The sequence below is a fragment of the Microtus oregoni genome, unplaced genomic scaffold (assembly GCF_018167655.1).
Source record: "Microtus oregoni isolate MIOR12 unplaced genomic scaffold, Mior012 000019F_ref0000042, whole genome shotgun sequence".
NCBI lineage: Eukaryota > Metazoa > Chordata > Mammalia > Rodentia > Cricetidae > Microtus > Microtus oregoni.
Window position 1 is genome coordinate 24,733,851 of NW_024543078.1, and position 22,584 is coordinate 24,756,434.

Genomic DNA, 22,584 nt, shown 5'->3' on the forward strand with positions numbered 1-22,584 from the left:
CTCTTAATTATAAAAATATTAATGAAAATTGCTCTAGTTACATCAGTGACTCCCTAAGAAGACTACAGGAGAATACATACAAGCTATACTATGTGGTGAAATGCATTTTTAATTCCATAAGAATTTACAGAATTAACTCATTAAACTATCTCATTTCTAAAATCCATCCTGAGTAAGAATCTAAGAAACTTACACAGCACTTCCTTACCGTGGCCGTGCACAGCTGTCATGCCTAAACCAGCCTGCCCTCATTCTTGGCATCACGCCTTTGGTGGCCACAGGTCACTTAGACTATGGAGCTGACTGGAGGGGGCCCCTGAAACTGTTCCTCATTCAGACAGTTCTCTGCAGTTCAAGCTAGAGATTTGTCCTTAAACAGAAACAGAGTCCTGAGGTCTTCACTGATTGCGAAGTGTCAAACACATAACACAGAGACGATTTTAAATGCTATAAATTCTATTTAAAACAAAAAGAAAAGCTCTTCTCCCCGGCTAGTTCGTTTGAAAAGATAGAGGAAGATGTGTCTTTCTTTATATTCTTCTGTGTATTTACCACAGAATGCTGGAAAGAGTTATACCAGGAAGAGTGTGTGTGTGTGTGTGTGTGTGTGTGTGTGTGTGCGCGCGCGCACATATGGGTTTGAGAGGAATGAGGAGAAACTGAAGCCACAGTCGACAGCATATAAAGCCTTTAGATGTGCCACAGCTGCTGTGGCTGGCACTGATCCTGTGTCCAAGGAATTCTGGAACAATACATTTTTAAGAAGTCCATTTTCTCAGCGCACGTCAGTGTCTCAGAATGTTCTCTTGGAGAGCAAAGTCAATCCTAGGTCAGTCTTTCAATGTAGTCTCCTTTCAACTAAATCTTACTTTCAAGAAAATTCCTGCTATGGCTCACTGGTGTTTAACCTATCATATAATATCCGGGTTTACTCTTTTAGAAGAAGCAGAGCTATATTGTGCTTTTCCCACAAGCCTGTGATTGCATTTGACCTAGTAACCTGTATTAGATTAACATTTATTCTACAGCGGCACAGCAAGCCCTGTACCTTCGTGAGCTGCAGTTTATAGAGGACACTAACCATTTTTACAAGTGGAACAGGAAAAGAGAATTGAATCTGAGGGAGTAATTCCAAGCAAGTATGTTGCTGCAGCCGTTAAACTGTTTATATGAGGAGTGGGGGGAATTACTTCTGACTGACCTCTCTTTTTATCTGCTTAAAAGACAAAGTGCAGGTCTCCATTGCCAGGACCATCTCGGCTTAATGCATCTTAAAGCCTATAGGAGCCATAGGACTCTGCTGCCCACCAATAACAAGGAGTGGTTTCAAAGCAAGGTAGCACAGGGATGTAAATAGACCAGCGTGTTTTAATAGTAGCATCTCTGCCTCTGACTGTTTTCCTGTCAGCCCCTTGCAGATCCCTCCAGGTCAACAACAGCGGAAGAGAGACATGAACACGAAATGAGAATAGGCTTTTCTATCACCGCTACTTGATGGAATGGCCTCTTGATTTTTGTTGGCCACAGCACGGCACGCTTTGCTTTCTCTGAGGTATATGTCATGACTTAATGGAGACTGAAGAATAGTAATATGGGATCAGATGAGTCATGTATTGGAGTCTCCCCTTTCCCACCCTCCCCCCCCCCAAAAAAATATTAGTCCATGAGGATATAAGTACCAGGAAATGAAACTCAGAACTTCCTGAGCATCCAGCCAATTTAACAATAGAAGGAGGTCACCTCGCATTAGACAGTATCATTCAATGAAATGCAATTTATTCTTGCAGTGAGTGCCGAGTTCATCAACATACCCACTTCTACCAGGGAATCAGAAGCCTCTAAATTATGGGCTTTTGCAAGAAGGCACAATTGCTTCTTGAAGCAAACAGCAACAGGCAAAGGACAACAGGAAAAGCAACAGCAGAAAAAGGACAGGAAAAGCAACAGCAGAGAAGGAGCGGTACTCTTCCACTGGAAATTACACAGGGCTGAGGCTTCCCCTCTATATCCATATAACCACATCCTCTCCTTTGGAAAAGAACGGATGCACCATCTCCAGGATTCCAGGGTTTTGCCTTTTGTTTGCTTACTTGTTAATTTGGTTACCAAGCCGTCAATGGATTTCTCCGTGTACCTTCCAGCTAACTAGTATGATTTTTAAAAGGACTTTATTAAAAATACAGTTACCCAACTGCCCCCCTCCCCCGCCAGTCATTGTGAATCAGCTGGTGGAAATGAGGTAATCATTCCTGTTTTTACCTGGTTTCCTAATAAACACTGGATGCTACTAAACACTCCCAATGGAGAGCATAGTTCTAGAGCCGATTTAAAAGTCTATCAAGGAGGGTTCAACTAAAGCTTAAGCACAGCTCCTTAGAGTGAGCAGCACAGTGGAGGCTGACCTGGTTCTGTTTAGGAAACAGCTCAATTAAAGGTTGATGAAACATTCACTCCTACACCACAATCAATAACAACAACAACGCTGCATCTGTCAATAACTTGGCTCAAGATTGGCTTCCTATTGTTTGAGGAGAGGACAAGGTCATGAAACCTACAGATTTAGCTTATAAAGCCATAATGATCTTGTTGGGTCCCCTCCACTCCAAACAGGTCTTTTTAAAGCAGGTATATTTGGAGAAAACCAAGTGATTTCTCAAATTTTCTTTAAGGACCCTAAATAGTTTCTAGAGTCTAAGATCTTCATCAAAAACTGTTGAGAGTTTTGTTGTTCTTCCTTTCTCTTTCTTCTTTTCTCTTTCTTTCTTTCTTTTTCCTTTCTTTTTTGTCAAGGGTAAATAAACAAGAACACATCAGAGTGCTCAAGGAAAGAAATAAAAAAAGACACACAATGTAATAGTATATATATATATATATATTAGTCAGTGAATTCTGAGACCACATTCAGAAGGAAATATGCCCTCAGGAACCTACCTACAAGCCTGGACACAGGGATGAAACTGTCCCTGGGACACAGTATTTGTCCAATTGCTCTAGTTTTAACCTCTTTACTTATGTGTGTGATCAAAGGATTCTCCAGACAACCAAGGAGACAGGCAAATGTAAGGATGGAATGTGATGTCCACCCATCCCCTCACCTTCCTCCATCATTTCAACCTTATCCTTACTCTCCTCTTGTGCAGGCTGAAGATGAATAGGACAAAGCAGTTGCTGCCTAGGGACAGACAGCAGCCAACAAGACAGAGTAGCCCTTTCACACATGCTCTTTTAATCTCAGGTGTCTAATTCCAGAAGTGACCTCACTTTTGCCAGGTTCCCCATGAGGGGGGAAATGGGAGAAGAGATGAACATTGATGATAGAATAATGAGAAAGCTATGATTTGCCATCTCTAAATCATGACTTCTGGGGATGCAGCTGGATGGTGTGATGCTTGCCTAGCTTCGTGAAGGTTCTGAGATTTGAGTCCCAGCATTGATGCATTAAGAAAGACATTAAGCAATAACAACATGCTTTATTCCTAAAGATACACAAATCCATCCTTTCATATTAACGCACCAATAGGGAAAAGTAAGCCCATATCCATTCACTCCTGAATTTAAAAACGTAGCCTTTTACCCAGGCGCACTGTTATTTACCACCATGCTGTTGTAAAACAATAATGGTGACATGCCAATGACTACAGGCAGCCTCCAAATTTACATTGTAAAAAGCTTTCAAGATTATGCATTTGAATCCTTTGTTTGAGAGATAAAGAAAGAGCCTAAGAGAAGAAGGAAGTAGCTTGCCCAGGCTCACACACCACTGTCCAGTGCCCAGACACAGACGGCAACCCCTCTCGCCTGACTTTCTTTCTGCTTGGCATTCTTCCTTCGCTATCCAGACTTCCTGATGAAAAGGGAGGGGAGCACATGGCCTCTAATGTCACCCTGTCAGTATTGGGAAAAGTCATAAAGCATTGTGCATAATTTTAGGTTGTCTGCTGGGCAGCGTGTTTCCATTTAGCCAGAGTGTCTTGTATTAATTACCTTTGTGCGATCCAATATGGCATCGTACAGCTTTGGAATCTGTGTCCTTCATTACCCACTTCCCCATTAACCTTGGTGGGAATCACATTCGCAGGCTAACTGGAAAGATGTGTTCTATTTGCAGCTCCATCTTCTCCGAGAAGCCATTCTCATATCCTTATTTCATTGTAAATGGTCCTACTTGCAATAAAGTGCTGTTGAACGTATTTACTGTTTGCTGCTTAATTTTGTCCTCTTGGAAAGGAGAGCGATGTCTGCTCCAGCAGTCGTTAATATACCTTTGAGCACACACTGTGACCTTTCTCCTCCTCATGCCTGACTTCATTCTCGAATCTCATTAAGCAGCAGAAATTAACTCGGGAAAGAGCAAAATCAGAAATGTGCAGGTTTCCTGCTCAGCTACAGAAAAGAGTTTTATTTCAATGGCCCTACAATGTGGCATGCTCATAGACAAGCCAAAGAGGGTGGAAAACTTTTAGCTTCAGTTGCTTATTCTCTTTACAAACCAGGGAGTGTTGCATGCACCATCCTGGAGAGATGGAATGACTCTGTGCAGCTACCTGCATTAAAATATGAAAACCTTCCTCCTTCCCCATCAGTACACACCGGAGTGGTCTATGAATAGACCTTTGGGAAGTATCAGACAGGAAGAGATCCCTGAGGGTAGTGCAGAGGAAAAGAATCTTCTGATAAGTAAAAGAAGAAAGTTAAAAGTTGGTGAGGGTCAAGAGACTCAGAGCCAGGAAAGACAGAGCAGAAGTCCTCACTACTTGTGGGTCTCCAAGCACCAGAAATGGAAATAAAGCATCGTAAGAGCAAATGAAACAAGGATGGAAATGAATTTGAGGAAAGGAGGACCCAAGACCAGATTACCAGGAGACAATCCCACCCCTAGGTCTTGACTGTGCCTTACTCCAGAGATCTTTGGCCCAGAAAGTTTATAAAACCTGAGTCGTCTGACTTCATTGGTTTCCCAACTCGGCAGCAACAGCAGAATCTGTGGCGGCTTCTCCTTACCAACCCCCATTTCTCTTGCTTTGTGTACTCCTTTTCACTCACCAACCTCTTGCTTTAGCCTCTGGGGGTGCTGGGATCATAGTGTGTGTGCCACCATGCCCAGCCAGCAAGGTTTAGCATCTCTCCAACACATTCTTATATCATACTGAAGCAGAAGATGTTGCCAGGCCCTGGACCAGTGGTCCTTGAATTCAGCCATCCATTTGAATTATTTGAGACAGTTTTATAAAGATTGCAATGTGCAGGGATCATATCAGACCACTGTAGCCAGACCCTTTAAAGGTGTAATCAGCCATTGGTGTCTTTTGCCACTGCTGCTGGTAATTTTGATATGTGGGACAGAGCTGGGAACCACTAACCTGGATATTGCTATTTCCAATAAAGATATCAATCACAAATTTTCTTCTCTAAGCATCCTATCCTTTAATGATGACCTCCTAATTTTCAGCCGACTGTAGTATCCCATCCCCCCAAACCACTGGACATCTCTGAAATTTTCACAGACGTACTCTGATACTTTCCCAGTCTTGCTTTCCTCCTCATGCCCTTAATTTCCCTCTATTCTGAACTCAGAGTCTCTTTCCTACACTACCTATTCCCTTTGTAGCCACAAATGCCATCTTTGTCTGCCCTTTCTGCCAGTCTTCTATCACCAAGCCCATGCAGGGTTGCAGTTATTAGTAACTTACCAAGAACTTGATGACAAAGAGAGGCCAAGGAAAGAGTGGCTGGAAGCAAGCACCACAGGCATGACTCCAAGGTTACAAGAAAGAGGATCAGGCACCACATATAAACCTGCAGGAAAAAGAAAAGGCAGTTTCTGGGAGCCTAGATAAACCAAAGCTATGGGAGGCCCCAATAGAACCGAGCATCCACAGAGGAAAATGGAGCCATGATTGGCCAGAGACTGTTGGAAGAGGAAGGGAAAATAAACTAATCATAAACAGCGCTCCCTCCCTCCCTCTCTCTCCCTCTCTCTCTCTCTCTCTCTCTCTCTCTCTCTCTCTTTCTCTTTCTCTCTTTCTCTCTCTCTCTCCCACTTCAATCTCCTCCCTGTCTGTCACCAGCCAAACGCAGTTCAGAGGCCAAGAGATCCACTGAGTTGTCCATATATGTCAGCCTTCTAAGGTGTCACCCTTGGTAAAGGATGGAGAGTGGGTCACAATGGGATGAATTCATCCATGAGTGAATTCATCATTGCACTTCTCCCTTTCCGACATCCAAGCAGAACCATCTCACAAAGGAAAACACTACAGATTTCAAAGAGACCCCCAGAATCACTCAGAAACCCTGGTGCATCTGCTGGTAAGTTCCCTTTCTCACAACCTTAGAAAATCATTACTCCTTTCCTGACCTCATCCTACTTCAGAATCCACCTGACAGTTTCCTGACAAACAGAACCAAGCAGGAGACACATCTTAGTAATTTTTAGTAAAAAAAAAAAACCTGATTTTTTTCAAAGAATTTTCCAGTCAAACTTACCAACCCTCACATGTCTTTTCAACCTCCTTTCCTTCCAGAGATAGCTGTGCCTCCACCTAGGCAAGGCAGTTTGTGCACAGAACACCATCCTCCTTCACCAGGCATCCTTTTATCGCCTCTGTATAATAAAACATAATACCTTTTAAAGCCTTGCTTATGCTCGCAGCCCCGCTGATTCTGCAGTACTGTGGCCGTTGAGCACAGCACTTATTTGTTCTCATATTATTCTGGGATGCTTTTGCTTAAGAGATTTGTATGGCTCAGCCCTCTCCTCACTCAGGTCTCCCCTCATTGAGCATGAATCACCTTCTGACCACAGACAGTGCTTCCAGCTTGTCATTACTTTGAGGCAATAGCTACTATGGAAATACTGTTTCTGTTTAGTTTTGTTTTGGTTGTTTTGGAAGCTTTGATTCTACTAAGTTCCCTGGAGATTCTGTGGGTTTTCTGTACTAGAGTCTCTCCTAAAACTTGGGACAGTGACAGATTATGACAGGAGATGGGAATGAGAAGAGAAGCCTCAAGCACAGGGGTCAGCTTGCATAACCATCTGGCTCACTCGATATAATGTTTCTGGTGTCAGTTCCTGGGGGACAGATCCTCATCTGACAGTTGGAGTATAAGAAGATGAACAGAAGGAGAAGACTATAACATCTACCATATAGGTTCTGTGAAAGAGCATGTCTCAAAGGAACTAAGGCAGAAAATGACAGCAGGATATCCCACATCCTCTGGTTTTTATGTACTTCATGGCATGTAAACACACACACATATACACACACATACACACTGTGGGACAATGGGCTCATACCCTGTAAGATTTGTCACTTGTATTGGTGTAATAAAACGCTGATTGACCAGTAGCCAAGCAGGAAGTATAGGCAGGGCTACCAGAGTAAGAGAATTCTGGGAAGAGGAAAGGCTCAGTCTGCATTTGTCACCCAGTCACAGAGGAAGCAAGATGAGAATGCCTTGCTGATATAAAGTACCAAGCCATGTGGTTAACACAGAAAAGAATTATGGATTAATTTAAGATGTGAGAGTTAGTTAAAAAGATGCGTAAGCTATTGGCCAAACAGTGTTGTAATTAATATAGTTTCTGTGTTATTATTCAGGTCTGGGCATCTGGGAAACAAACAGTCTCTGATTAGACACACACAGGACGCTACAGAAAGAAAGGGGGGGGAGAAAAAAGAAAAGAAAAGTTACACAATTGCTTCTTTAGAATGACTGGATTCCACTAATACTTTTTTACTTTTGAACTGTGGCATTTTCTTCTTGTTTCTATTGTAAATAGTTTCCTGGCAGAAATATGGTCAAGATCATTTTTCTTTACATTGAGAAATAATTCTTTATGGTATTAGTAGTTGATACATAATTTAATCTTTTCTAAATTATAAACATTTCAATTCTGATGGCCCCTTGGAGATGTCAACTCTGTATTTTAGCCAAAAACTCTTAATTAGATAAAGAAATAAAATATATAGAAATGAGTTACTCTGGTTGGGTTGTCAAGTAGAGAATGGAGCTTAGAATTAAAATCCCTGTTTTCCACTCATACCTCCTGTTCCTGGAACTGTAAGTGTATCTAGGTCACTTAGGGTATGGCTTGAAGTCACCTAGTCTTCATGTCATCATTTGGTGTGCAGCTAGACAACATTTTATAACTTCTTGTCCTCAAACAGTTTCAGTATTCAGCAAATATTGGAATCTCTCACCTGAGAAAATAAGTTGAGATAGGATGGTGATAATGTGCAGGACATTAGGCCCAGTACCATCATGTTCCCCACTCTGAGCTCTACACTTCCCAGCATGGCCATCTACCTCTGGAGTGGAGAGTATATTGGCAGATTTCAAACAGTTCCAGAGTATTTGTATATTTCATTAAAGACTCTAATGAAGTCAGCTACTTCTACAACAATATCAAGTTTTTCCTTATCTATACACAAAATAAGAACTGCACTTCTAAACTAAACATGGTGGCATGTGCCTCCAGTACCACCACTCTTGGAGTTTATTCAGGTAAGGCTGGAATTCAAAGCTAGCTTAAGCTATATACCAAGATCCTCAAAAAGAAAAAATCAAATCTGCATTACCATACAGCTATATATGGCAATATACCCAAGTATATGGATGCATAGATAGATAGATAGATAGATAGATAGATAGATAGATAGACAGATAGATAGATAGAGAGATAGATAATGTAAGTATAAATGATTCACTCAACCTCAGATTCTCTTATTTAATGATGGGTACCCCTTACCCTCCTTTAACATCCATTTTCCCATACAATGGATATGGGAGCCATTTTGAATCTGACTTATAAAGGTGATGTTCTTAAACTGGAATAAAACAGAGGGAGCTGAGATTTTAAGACATCTATGTAAAACAGCACAATGTCTTCTCTCTTATGTTTCTGACTAATAATAAAATAATAGTAATAAATTAATAATAAATAAATAACCTGTCCTATTTATGCCACTGCTGTTTAGGGCCTCTGTTGTTTACAAGCTTTTATCATGATAATGATCAATGTTAAAATCAGGATATTTTTTCAACACTACTAGTCTTCCACCCACAAATATTAGTGAAGAAGCCCTTTATTTCAGAGGGTCAATCTAGTTCAATGCAAACTCTGGCAGCTATCATCCACCATTTTATATCCAGCCCTTTGTTATCACCTTAGTGTGCATGAGGAAACCATTGGAATAAGGTTCATACATACAGCCGTGCAGTTCATGGCCTCTCTGTTCTATCTCTGAATATTCCCCAAGCCTTATCAATACTGTTTACCTACAGAATTAGTTGTCAAAGCTGGGCTTCAGTATCTCACACAAGGAGATCCTCAGGAGGATGCTGAGCTCTGGTGAGCATAACTTCCAAAAGTGACAGCTAAATCAAATCAGAGCCCCCATTTCCAACTTTGCACACTCCTGCACTGACTACACAAGGACTGTTTCACTGCTCGTGCCTAGCACACTCACCCCCCCCCCCACCACACAAACACACACCCTTGAAGCTCCATTGTTCCTGGCATCATGTCAAGTACTACTTCCGAAAGAAATTCTTTCAGGGACGAGGTGCCCAAGGAAATGTGATATATGTTTTAAATAAACTCCAAAATAATTACACCAGACTGTACAAAAATATCCCCTTATAGCATTTTTCAGGCTTCTCTGGGAACCCAATAGCCACACTATCCAGGGAAGCAAGTAGAGTGAGAGATGACCTTTACCTCTCCATTCTCTACTCCAAATGCATCCCCTCGTTTCACTCACAGCTCAGTAGCTCACTGCCTACTGTCCTCCTACTTCCTCTCTTTTCCATCTCCATGAATGGTATGTCTTCTCCACCCCCCTCTCCACATTCATCCATTTGTCTTAGCCCCAACTCCAGCAGACATTACCTAGGAACCCAAGCCTATCAGAGGAGCAAGTAGGTCAGTAAAGATGATAGGCAAGATTTAGATCTTCACTCTCCCTCCATTCTTTCAAATCCAATCCACCAATCTCATTCCCAGCTCTATATCAGACTACCTGATAGGACCTCTCCTCACTCTGATAAGTTTGTCCCAATTTTAGGCTTAAAAGCCATCATATAACAAAGTCAAACTACTTAAATTCCTTTTTAGGATTAAATCTCTGTTTTCCTAGGATTAAGCTATGTCCCACATGTCACCTTAACTACAAATGATTCTGTACTGCTTGTTCCAGTGGAAATGGAACACATGTCTTTGTTTTAGGAGGTGGTTATGACCATCTTGTTATAAATACCTTGTTAAGACTTCCTTGCAGCCATGCCTTTGTTTCAGGAGGTTGTTATGATCAACTAGTTATACCTATGTTCTGCTTCTATAATCCCATTTATTTGTCTGCCAAAACCCTCATTTGGAAGTCTCTACTTCTGAGCAATAAAAATCTTATCTTTCCCATCTCCAGGGCTTATCTCTCGAGCCCTACCTTCATGGGTACAACCTATGTACATGCAAAACTCTTGCCTACCAAGTGCCCTCCATCTCCTCTGATTCATGTAATCTTTCCTCTCCCTTTTCTACAAGGTTCTCCAATCTCCTATCAGGACTCCAGAAGCATTCTCTACCAGGCAACAGACAGCCATCACATTCTCTTAAGAAACAGAGAGGGCAACAGAAACCAAGGAATGGAACACCCACCTAAAAAACACAAGAGAAGATATCAGATCCTAGAATTATAATCTTCCAAAAACTGGATTCCTTAGACAGAGGCATAAAAATACAACGAACAGGTGGCGGAGAGGCACGGCATCCAGATGCGGAGGAGAGCAGACACAGCTGAGAGGCGCAGCAGAGAGCAGACGTGGCGGAGAGGCACTGCGGATAGCAGACGTGGCGGAGAGGCTCGACAATCAGGAATAGGCTTTGGGGGACCAGTGCGGCAGCAGATGCAAGCGGCGGGGGGGGGGGGGGGGCTGGCTCTGCAGCAGATGCAGGCGGCAGGGAGGGGCGCGCAATAACAAGAGCAGATCACCCCACTACAATTAAATCAAAGAGGTAGGCCTTTTGTTGGCGAGGTCACTGGCAAACGGGGAGCTGGGTCCTGTCCTGAAGACCCTTCTGAGGGGTGAGAGGGTTCTTGGCCTGCGGCAGGCACCAGGAAACAGAGCAAGGGCATTATGTAAGCAGAGCCCTTGGCCAGCAGAGAAACCTGATCCGGTTTTAAAAGACTCATTAGATAGGATCAATAGGAGGAGATGGGCAGGCGCCAAGGCAAGAATTCACCCAATAAGCTGAAAAACAACATGAAAACACCAGAACCCAATGATCTTACAACAGAAGTATTTGAACACCCTAACACAGAAGAAGTGGAAAAAAATTGACTTTATGAAAGCAACAGAGTCCCTTAAACAACATGTCAAAAACGCCCTTATAGAAATGGATGAGAAGTATAACAAAAAGTTTGAAGAAATGAGTAAATACATACATGATACCCTGGGAAACCAAGAAAAAATGATCAAACAGGTAATGGAAACAGTTCAAGAATTGAAAACTGAAATGAAGGCAAGGAAGAAAATACAAACTGAGGACAAGCTGGATATGGAAAATCTAGGTCAACGAGCAGAGTCTACAGAAACAAGCATAATCAATAGAAAACAAGAGATAGAAGAAAGAATCTCAGATTCTGAGGATACCATAAAGAAAATAAACGCACAGATCAAAGAAAACAGCAAAGCCAACAAATTTTCAACACAAAACATTCAGGAAATATGGGACACAATAAAAAGACCAAACCTAAGAATAATAGGAATAGAAGGAGAAGAGTCACAGCTCAAAGGCCCAGAAAATATTTATAACAAAATTATGGAAGAAAACTTACCCAACATAAAGAAAGATATTCATTTAAATATTCAAGAAGCATACAGAACACCAAACAGACTGGATCAAAGAAAAACATCTCCTCGCCATATAATAATCAAAACACAAAATATACAGGTTAAAGAAAGAATATTAAAAGCCGCAAGGCAAAAAGGGCAAGTAACTTATAAAGGTAAACCGATCAGACTTACACCTGACTTCTCTATGGAAACCATGAAAGCCAGAAGGTCCTGGATAGATGTACTGCAGAAGCTAAGAGACCATGAATGCAAACCTAAACTACTATACACAGCCAAGCTATCGTTCACTATCAATGGAGAAAACAAGACATTCCAGGATAAGAACAAATTTAAACAATACGTAGCCACAAATCCAGCCCTATGGAAAGTAATAGAATGAAAATCGCAACCCAAGGAATCCAACATTGCCAACACTGCCTACAATAACTCAGGCATCTTGCGACCCTCCACCAGCACATCTCAAAGAAGGGAGACACACAAACTCTACTACCAAAAACAATAAGAATAACCGGAGTAAACAACAACTGGTCATTAATATCACTTAATATTAATGGGCTCAATTCACCTATAAAAAGGCACAGGCTAAGAGATTGGATACAAAAACAGGATCCAACATTCTGCTGTTTGCAAGAAACACATCTCAACCACAAAGACAGGCATCTACTCAGAGTAAAGGGTTGGGAAAAGGTGTTTCAAGCAAATGGTCCTAAGAAAAAAGCACGTGTGGCCATACTAATTTCTAACAAAACTGACTTCAAACTAAAATCAATCAGAAGAGATCGAGATGGTTACTTTATACTCATAACAGGAACAATTCATCAGGATGACGTCTCAATCCTGAACATCTATGCCCCTAATATAAAAGCACCCACTTATGTAAAAGAAATATTACTAGAACTCAAGGCAGACATCAAACCACACACACTAGTAGTAGGAGACTTCAACACACCTCTCTCTCCAAGGGACAGGTCAATCAGACAGAAACCTAATAGATAATTAAGAGAATTATTGGATGTAATGAACCAAATGGACTTAACAGACATCTATAGAACATTCCACCCAAATAGGAAAGAATACACCTTCTTCTCTGCAGCTCATGGAACCTTCTCGAAAATTGACCACATACTTGGAAACAAAGGAAAGCTCCACAGATACAAAAAAAATATCAGTGTTCACCTGTGTTCTATCTGATCACCATAGATTAAAGTTAGAGGGCAACAACAATGTTACCCACAAAAAGCCGACAAACTCATGAAAACTGAACAGTCAACTACTGAACCACACCTGGGTCAAGGAAGAAATTAAGAAAGAAATTAAAGTCTTCATTGAATTTAATGAAAATAAAGGGACAACATACTCAAACCTATGGGACACTATGAAAGCAGTGCTAAGAGGAAAGTTCATAGCACTAAGTGCCCACTTAAAGAAAACAGAGAATGCATACATTGGGGACTTAACAACACACCTGAAAGCTCTAGAAAAAAAGAAGCAGATGCACCCAGGAGAAGTAGACTTGAAATAATAAAACTGGGGGCAGAAATCAACAAAATAGAAACACAGAAAACAGTCCAAAGAATCAATGAAACAAAAAGTTGGTTCTTGGTGAAAATCAACAAGATCGACAAACCCCTATCCAAACTAATTAAATGACAGAGAGAACAGATGCAAATAAATAAGATCAGAAATGAAAAGGGGGTCATAACCACAGACACAGAGGAAATTCAGAGACTCATTAGATCTTACTACAAAAGCCTGTATGCCACAAAACTGGAAAATACAAAAAAAATGGATATTTTTTTAAATAAGTACCATATACCAAAGCTAAACCAAGACCAGGTGAATGAGCTAAATAGACCTGTTACTTGCAAAGAATTAGAAACAGTTATCAAAAATCTACCTTCGAAAAAAAGCCCAGGACCAGATGGTTTCAATGCAGAATTCTACCAGAACTTCCAAGAAGAACTAATACCTATACTCCTTAATGTATTTCACAATATAGAAACAGAAGAGTCACTGCCAAATTCCTTTTATGAAGCTACAGTTACCCTGATACCAAAACCACACAAAGACCCAACCAAGAAAGAGAATTACAGGCCTATCTCACTCATGAATATCGACACAAAAATTCTCAATAAAATACTGGCAAACCGAATCCAAGAACACATTAGAAAAATTATTCATTATGATCAAGTAGGCTTCATCCCAGAGATGCAGGGCTGGTTCAACATACGCAAATCTATCAATGTAATCCACCATATAAATAAACTGAAAGAAAAAACCATATGATCATTTCATTAGATGCTGAAAAGCATTTGACAAAATTCAACACCCCTTTATGATAAAGGTCTTGGAGAGAATAGGGATACAAGGGTCCTACCTAAATATAATAAAAGCTATATACAGCAAGCCGACAGCTAACATTAAATTAAACGGAGAAAAACTCAAAGCCATCCCACTAAAATCAGGAACACGACAAGGATGTCCACTCTCTCCATACCTCTTCAATATAGTGCTTGAAGTTCTCACAATAGCAATAAGACAACATAAGGAGATCAACGGGATTCGTATTGGAAAGGAAGAAGTTAAGCTTTCATTATTTGCAGATGATATGATAGTATACAAAGTGATCCCAAAAATTCTACCAAAGAAGTCCTACAGCTGATAAACACCTTTAGTAATGTGGCAGGATACAAGATCAACTCCAAAAAAACAGCTGCCTTCCTATACAATAAGGATAAGGAAGCAGAGAGAAAAATCAGAGAAGCATCACCTTTCACCATAGCCACAAATAGCATAAAATATCTTGGGGAAACTCTGACCAAGGAAGTGAAAGATCGATTTGACAAGAACCATAAGTCTTTGAAGAAAGAAATTGAAGAGGACACCAGAAAATGGAAGGACCTCCCTTGCTCTTGGATTGGGAGGATCAACATAGTAAAACTGGCAATTCTACCAAAAGCAATCTATAGATTCAATGCAATCCCCATCAAAATACCATCAAAATTCTTCACAGATCTGGAGAAGACAATAATCAACTTTATATGGAAAAACAAAAAACCCAGGATAGCCAAAACAATCTTATACAATAAAGGATCATCTGGAGGCATTACCATCCCTGATTTCAAACTCTACTACAGAGCTACAGTATTGAAAACAGCTTGGTATTGGCATAAAAACAGAGAAGTCGACCAATGGAATCGAATAGAAGACCCTGACATTAACCCACAAACCTATAAACACCTGATTTTCGATAAAGGAGCTAAAAGTATACAATGGAAAAAAAGAGAGCATCTTCAATAAATTGTGCTGGCAAAACTGAATGTCAATCTGTAGAAGAATGAAAATAGATCCATATCTATCACCATGCACAAAACTCAAGTCCAAATGGATTAAAGACCTCAATATCAGTCCGAACACACTGAACCTGATAGAAGCAAAAGTGGGAAGTACTCTTGGGCACAGGAGACCAATTCGTACGTATAACCCCAGCAGCACAGACATTAAGGGCCTCATTGAATAAATGGGACCTCCTGAGACTGAGAAGCTTCTGTAAAGCAAAGGACACTGTCACTAAGACAAAAAGGCAACCTACTGACTGGAAGAAGATCTTCACCAACCCCGCAACAGACAAAGGTCTGATCTCCAAAATATATAAAGAACTCAAGAAACTAGACCGTAAAAGGCTAATCAACCCAATTATAGAATGGGGCACTGAGCTGAACAGAGAATTCTCAACAGAAGAACTTCAAATGGCCAAAAGACACTTAAGGTCATGCTCAACTTCCTTAGCAATCAGGGAAATGCAAATCAAGACAACTTTAAGATACCATCTTACACCTGTCAGGATGGCTAAAATAAAAAACACCAATGATAGCCTTTGCTGGAGAGGTTGTGGAGAAAGAGGTACTCTCACCCATTGCTGGTGGGAATGCAAACTTGTGCAACCACTCTGGAAAGCAGTGTGGCGGTTTCTCAGGAAATTCGGGATCAACCTACCCCTGGACCCAGCAATACCACTCTTGGGAATATACCCAAGAGAGGGCCTATCATACAACAAAAATACATGCTCAACTATGTTCATAGCAGCATTTTTTGTAATAGTCAGAACCTGGAAACAACCTAGATGCCCTTCAATGGAAGAATGGATGAAGAAAGTATGGAATATATACATATTAGAGTACTACTCAGTAGTAAAAAACAAGGACTTCTTGAATTTTGCATGCAAATGGATGGAAATAGAAAACACTATCCTGAGTGAGGTAAGCCAGACCCAAAAAGAGGAACATGGGATGTACTCACTCATATTTGGTTTCTAGCCATAAATAAAGGACATTGAGCTTATAATTCACGTTCCTAGAGAAGCTAAATAAGAAGGTGAATCCAAAGACAAACATATAGTCATCCTCCTGAATATTAACCGTCATCAGGCGATGAAATGAGACAGAGACAGAGACCCACATTGGAGCACCGGACAGAAATCTCAAGGTCCAAATCAGGAGCAGAAGGAGAGAGAGCACGAGCAAGGAACTCAGGACCACGAGGGGTGCACCCACACACTGAGACAATGGGGATGTTCTATTGGGAACTCACCAAGGCCAGCTGGCCTGGGTCTGAAAAACCATGGGATAAAACCGGACTAGCTGAACATAGCGGACAATGAGGACTACTGAGAACTCAAGAACAATGGCACTGGGTTTTTGATCCTACTGCACGTACTGGCTTTCGGGGAGCCTAGGCAGTTTGGATGCTCACCTAACTGACCTGGATAGAGGTGGGCGGTCCTTGGGCTTCCCACAGGTGAGGGAACCCTGATTGCTTTTCGAGCTGATGAAGGAGGGGGACTTGATCGGGGGAGGGGGAGGGAAATGGGAGGCGGTGGTGGGGAGGAGGCAGAAATCCTTAAATAAATTAATTAATTAAAAAAAATACAACGCCATTGTTCTTGAGTTCTCAGTAGGCTTTGTTGGAGCTTAGGCAGTTTGGATGCTCAACTTACTAGACCTGGATGGAGGTGGGGGTTCCTTGGACTTCCCTCAGGACAGGGAACCCTCATTGCTTTTAGGGCTGAGGGGGGGGGGGGTACTTAATTGGGGGAGGGGGAGGGAAATGGGAGGCGGTGGTGGGGAAGAGACAGAAATCTTTACTAAATAAATAAATTTAAAAAAAAATACAACGAACAGCAACCAGGAGAGTATTTTCCCACAAGAGCCCAGCCACCCTATTAAAGGAGGCCTTGAAAAATGCAACATAACCGAAGCACATGACAAGGACCTTAACATAACATTTGTGAGTACAATATAGGTCTTTAAAAAGGAGAGGAATTAATTCCTTAAAGAAATCTTTGAAAACACAAATGAACAGGAAAGGAAAGGAATAAAATAATTCAAGGCATGAACGTAAGAACAGAATCATAAAAGAAAGCCCAAACTGAGGGAAATTTGGAAATGAAAAAATTAGAAGCTTGAAACCTTCAGCAGTAAACCTCCCCAACAGAACACATAAAATAGAAGCAAGAATCTTGGGCACTGAAGACAGGTTAGAAGAAATTGATACCTCAATTCAAAAGAACGTTAAAATCTTAAAAACATCCAACATAAAACATACAGGAAACCTATGACACCACAAGAAGACAGAATCTGTGAGTAAAAGGAAAGAGGATAAGAAGAAATCCAGGCCAAAGACACAGAAAATATTTTCCACAAAATTACAGAAGAAAATTGTCCTTATCTAAAGAAGAAAATGCCCATCAAGTTACAAGAAGCTTACAGAATATCAAATAGACTAAACCAGAAAAGAAAGTTCTCTTGGCACATAATAATCAAAACACTAAATTTATAGGACAAATAAAGAATATTAAAGGCCCCAAGGGAAAAAGATCAATCAACACCAAAAGGCCGACCTAATAGAATGTACCTGACTTCTCAGTAAAAATCAGAAGGGCCTCATCATTGTTCTACAAACTTAAAAGACCACAGATACTAGTTCAGACTTTTGCATCCAGCAAAAGTTTTAATCATAATGTATGGAGAAACAAAGACAATATGAGATAAAATCAAATTTTAAAAGTATCTATCCACAAATCCAGCCCTATAGAAGATGGTAGAAGAAAAATTTCAACCGAAGAGGTTAACTACCCTCATAAAACAAATCCAAGGAATAAACAATCCCAGGCCAGAAAATCAACAAAGGTGGGAAAAGCAAAATTAAGAGGGTCATATGTACTCACTCATAAGTGGTTTTAAACATAATACAAAGAAAATCAGCCTACAAATCACAATCCCAGAGAACCTAGACAACAATGAGAACCCTAAGAGAGATATACATGGATCTAATATACACAGGAAGTAGAAAAAGACAAGATCTCCTGAATTAATTGGGAGAATGGGGACCATGGGAGAGTGTTGAAGGGGAGAGGAGAAGAAGGGAGGGGAGCAGAGAAAACTGTATAATTCAATAAAATCAATCAATAAAAAAAAGAAAAAACTTTATATACCAACTATATATCCAATAGAGGGAAATACCTAACATAAATAAAGAACTTTTAAAAAACTATATATCAAGAAAACAAAAAAAAAACAATTTAAAAAACTGGGGTACATATCTAAATAGGAAAGGAAATTCTCAACAGAGGAAACTCAAATGGCTGAGAAATGTTCTACATTCTCAGCCGTTAGGGAAATGTAAATCATAACCATCTTGAGATTTTATCTTACATGAGTCATAATGGCCAAGACCAATAAAATAAGTGACAACTCATGCTGAAGAGGATGGGGAATAAGAATAATACTCATCCATTGCTGGGAGGATTACAAACTCATGCAAGTACCCTGGAAATTAGTATGGGGGTTCCTCAGCAAGATAAGAATCACTATACCCAAAGATCCAGTTATGTCACTCTTAGATACTCAAAGGATACTTCATCCTGTTTACAGACCAACACGATCAACCATGCTCATTTCTACTCTATTCATAATATCCCGAAATTGGGAACAAACTAAATGACCATCAGCAAATTGATGAATAAAGAAAATATACTACATTTACATAGTGGAATTTTCCTCAGACATTAAAAAATGAAATTTGGAAGCAAATGGATGGAATTAGAAAAAAAATTCCTAAGTGAAGTAACTCAGACCCAGAGACAAATATGGTATGTATTTTCTCATAGGTAGATATTAGCTGTGAAGTCAAACATAAACAAATTACAATTCATAGAAACACAGAGTTAGGTATAGAATAAAGGACTAGAAGGGAGTGACAGATATCCCCAGAACAGGGAAAGAGAATAGTTACAGATGGATGAAATGAGGACTGGCATAGGAAGATCAACTGGGAAGGTGGAGGGAGTGGAGGAAGGAGGAAATACAGGTGAAGACTACTAAAAATTAAGGACTGTTTGAGGGGTAGTATGGAAACCTAAGATAGCAGAAGATTCTTAAAATAAATACTGTAGTAGTATGGAACGGCGGGCTGTGTCCCACCACCCAGCTAGCTTTACCCGAAATAATTACACGGAAACTGTATTCTTTTAAACACTGCTTGGCCCATTAGCTCTAGCCTTTTACTGGCTAGCTCCCACATCTAGATTAACCCATTTCTAATAATCTGTGTACCACCACAAGGTGGTAGCTTACCGGTAAGATTCTAACCTGCGTCTGCCTTGGAGAGGAGAATCATGGGGACTGACTGACTCGGCTTCTTCCTCCCAGCATTCTGTTCTGTCTACTCCGCCTATCTAAGCTGCTGTTTTATCAAAAGGGCCAAGGCAGTTTCTTTATTAACGAATGACCTTCCTCCATCATTATACATATATGAAGGTGACCTACATGGAATCATCAAATAGCAGGTCAAACAGAACCCCAACTGCACATCAAGCATGACTAAATGAACCTTCAGTACTGAAAGTGGGTTAAATGCAATTAAGTTGTTGGCCAAAGGTATCCCTTGTGAGACCCCAAACAACCCTGCATGTTAAAATGGCTATAGGCTACTTTCCATAAACTTATGGTAAGGCTTTGGTGCTGAAAATAACACCTACAAAAATTAATGAACACAGAGAAGTTCAGCTGGTGCCTACCTAGATCCTTCATCTTTCCTGGCTAGTATTGATACCCTAAAGTACTCTGAGCACTTACAAAGGAACAATGTAACCACCAACCCAGCTGCAAACCCTCTGATCTACAGTAGTGTCCTGTGTGCTAGAGAGGCTAGGTGGACTAATATTTTGGAAGCAACCAACCTATATCTCACTTAATTTAAGGCCCACTCTATAAAATAGAAACTATACCTGCTACTGCATGAATGAACAAGAAACTGAGATTAGATAGTCCAGGGACCTTGAGGGCAAACAAAACGCTACTGTTCTACAAAAGGAACAAAGTGATCAAACAACTCCTAATGACATTCTGATCTACTCATCGATCAATGTATTGCTTACTCCATCAGAGAAACTTCCTCCTGCAGCAGATGGGAACAAATGCAGAGACCCAAAGGCAGACAGTATGCAGAGAATGAGAGACCTCAGAGCACTCAGTCCTAAATGGAATGCCTCCAACAAATCCCTTCCCTTAGTGATCAGGGAACCCTATGGGAAATGTGGGAAAGAGTATAAGAGCAGCGGGAATGGAGAACACCAAGAAAACAGACCTTCCAAACACATCAGGACTGATGCAAAAGTGAACTCACAGAGACTGAGGCAGCGCGCACAGAGCCTGCAAATGTCTACACCAGATGGGGCCCTAAAGCTGAAAGACGTGGATACATGTCTCAGAAGCTATCTCCAATTGAAGTTCCTTGTCTCACAATGTCATATTAGGGTTTTTTCCCTTACAGGTTTCGCATGTATATCATGGCTCCCAGTTTTGCGTTCTTAATGGGATTCCTAAATGTGCAAACAAGCATGTCTCTATGTCTTTATCTGTTTCTTGTACCTTTTCTTGGGCTCCTTTCTTCTGTTTCTTTTGTGATATCTCTCTTTGTTTGTTCCTGTTTTATATTATTATGTTATGTTATGCTACATTACATTATATTATATTACTATCTCTTAGATGCCTGTCTGCTTTGTAATGAGAGACAGGGGTGGGACCAGATAGGAGAGATGGTGGGAAGGAACTGGAAAGAGTAGAGGGAGGGAAAACTATATTCAGAATATATTGTATGAAAATAATCTATTTTCAATAAAAGAAAGAAAGTAAAGTCATGGACCACATCAGAGCGTTTTGATCAATGGCAGAGTAGGCATACAAAGGTAGTCCCACATGATTATAAAGCTTTGAAAAACTGCTATTGCCTTCTTTAGCCTCATGATACAGTATCTGTTTCTTACAGAACAAAGTCTTATTCATGTGTTTGTGGTGAGGATGCTGTAAATAAGCTACTGTGTTGCCATTTGTATTAATGTATACAGCATGCAGTTGTATATAGCACACAATACTTGGTAAAGATAATAAATGACTTCCTGAATTACCTAAGAATAAATTTACAGAATTCTTAGGTAATCATGTGATTGTTCCTGGACCCATATATTATATAGCTGAAATCTTAAATAAAAGTTTTGTTCCAAAGTGTGTGTGTGTGTGTGTGTGTGTGTACCTAGATGTTCAGCCCTACCTGTTAAAGAGACTGTTACTTAGTTATCTTTCTTGAATCACTAACTCATCCCTCACTATACTTTGCTCACACCTACCTTGAAAGATTCAAGGATATTCTAAATTCCAATATTCTAAAACAATATTGGAAGTCACTTGAATGAGTAATTTTTCCTATCCTCGATGAAGGTAAGAAAGTCTTCTGTGGAACCCTAGAGTCCAGGCAGACACGGAACTTCACTAGATAGAATGACAATGAGACCAAAGTGATGAGTGTAAAAATTTAAGTCATCATGTTATACTCATCACCTGATTTATTATTTCGTTTCTCTTTGGTTGCGCATTTGAAAAAATAATTGTTGTTCTGTTAAACAGTTGCAGATGACCATCATCTCTGTTTTGTTACAGAGCAACTTTCCCAGCAGTTCTGGGCTCTGCACAGCTTAACTCATCCAGAAGCTCACAAGAGGAGCAGTAGGAAATGTCTGTTTCAAAGTTGAATTGCTAGCGACACCTAATAAAGCCATGCACTTCTCACCATAAGGTCAGGGTGGAAGCACCACGGTAGCTCTGCAGGGATGTTTTCAAGATGTGTGAGTTGGTCTTGGGGTGGCCAGACAAGTCCCATGCCATGAGGAAAGCAACTACAAAATACTTGGACCTGGCCCCTAAGTGAGCTGTACTTCAGTCTCACACACACGTGAGTGCAAAGTTATGTCACTGGAGATGAGCAGCAGCCTTGTCAGACCAACTCACACAGACCGGTGCAGGAGGCATGGCTCATTAAATGTGTGCACAAGACAAGATCTAATTCTGACGCTCATTTCAACTTGACCTAGCAACACGTTTTAACACACTGGTGTTCACAGATGCATTAAAATGTGAAATAAAACACATTAGAATTTTTGCTATATTTATTACAACATTTAAAATAATATTCAAAATATATTCTCCAGGGGGATGAAAATGAAAAGTTTGTCAAACTCCTAAATTCTTGACTTGGAGCCTCTTAGGTTACCATGAGAGTAATTACCAACAACAATGAGGTCCATGTACGAACCTTAAGTACATTCAAACAGGTGTATTTAGTTGCCTAGATCCTTTAAACAAGCTTGTGATGTAACTAAGAGAATAGTCTGCG